This window comes from Bison bison, unplaced genomic scaffold (genome assembly GCF_000754665.1).
Source record: "Bison bison bison isolate TAMUID 2011002044 unplaced genomic scaffold, Bison_UMD1.0 scf7180017864260, whole genome shotgun sequence".
NCBI lineage: Eukaryota > Metazoa > Chordata > Mammalia > Artiodactyla > Bovidae > Bison > Bison bison.
The window spans coordinates 11,328,341-11,329,040 of record NW_011494832.1 but is presented as its reverse complement, the minus strand read 5'-3'; positions in this window follow the sequence as shown (position 1 = coordinate 11,329,040).

The following is a 700-nucleotide window of genomic DNA, read 5'->3' as shown; positions in this document are numbered from 1 at the left end:
TCTGGGGAGCAGGAGTCTGGGAGAGGTCGCAGCCAAGGCCATCGAAGGAAGCTGGCCTCTCCCTCGTCATGACTCAGCTTCACCAGTGCCTGGGGTCACCAGTCCCCTCCCATGGCCATGCGGGTGATGACCATGAGGGTAAATGTGTCTGCCCGGTGACCTGGAATTACATGGTTGAGTTGGCAGTTGGACACTGGAGATAAACTCAAGACTTACTCTGTTTGAAAGTTTCTGGCATTGAACTGGCTTCTGTGCAGGTAAACACATGTGCCCCAACCCCACTAATTCATCCTTCAGCCAGTTTACCACTTATACACGGAGAAGCCTCTGACAAAACAGCAGGCTCTGACTTTCAGAAGCTGGCTTGACACTCACAGGCAAACCACGTTATTCTCCTATTAGGCATAAACTGTCTTACAAAACAACGACCTCAGATGAGCTCACACTGAAATCACAAGACAAAGCAAGGCCAGCTTATAATTCTATCTGAGCACAAACAAAAAAACAGTCACTGTGCCACCCACAAAATATCAAGCACTCCTTCCCATGGCCAAAAAAAAATGCTATTATTTCTTTCAGTTCAGTTCAGTTCAGTTACTCAGCCGTGTCCAACTCTTTGCGATCCCATGAATCGCAGCACGCCAGGCCTCCCTGTCCATCACCAACTCCCGGAGTTCACTCAGACTCACGTCCATCGAGT